Raw genomic sequence first — 469 nt, 5'->3', positions numbered from 1 at the left:
AAGGGCGGAGACAGCGCCGCGTGAGGTCATCGCCGCGCGCCGGGAGGACACCGAGGCTCCGCGGGGCGGGGCCGGAGGGCCGGGGCCGGAGGGAGGGCCGGCCGTTGTCCCTTCACGGTGCCTCAGGGCGGGGTGTGCTGCCCGCGGCTCTGGGCGGGTAGGGGACGGGCGCTGCGGTCCGGACCGAGCTTTCCGGGAGTGCGATTGCATCTAGCAGCAGTTGCTGTGTTTTTTCATAAAATGGATTGGCAGAAGGGTGGTTGATTGCTTCTCTTGATTAGCCCGGGCTGTCACACTCGGTAACCCCGGCACGTTTCGCCCCGGCTGGAACCAGCTGGAGCGCCAAGACTCATTTCATAGAATCACAGAATCTCAGAATGGTAGGGTTTGGAAGGGACCTCGAGAGATCATCCAGCCCAGTTCCCTGCTAAAGCAGGTTCACCTCCATCAGGTCACACAGGAACGTGTC

This window comes from Colius striatus, chromosome 1, assembly GCF_028858725.1.
Source record: "Colius striatus isolate bColStr4 chromosome 1, bColStr4.1.hap1, whole genome shotgun sequence".
Lineage (NCBI taxonomy): Eukaryota > Metazoa > Chordata > Aves > Coliiformes > Coliidae > Colius > Colius striatus.
The sequence above is the reverse complement of the archived record's forward strand: the minus strand, read 5'-3'. Positions refer to the sequence as shown.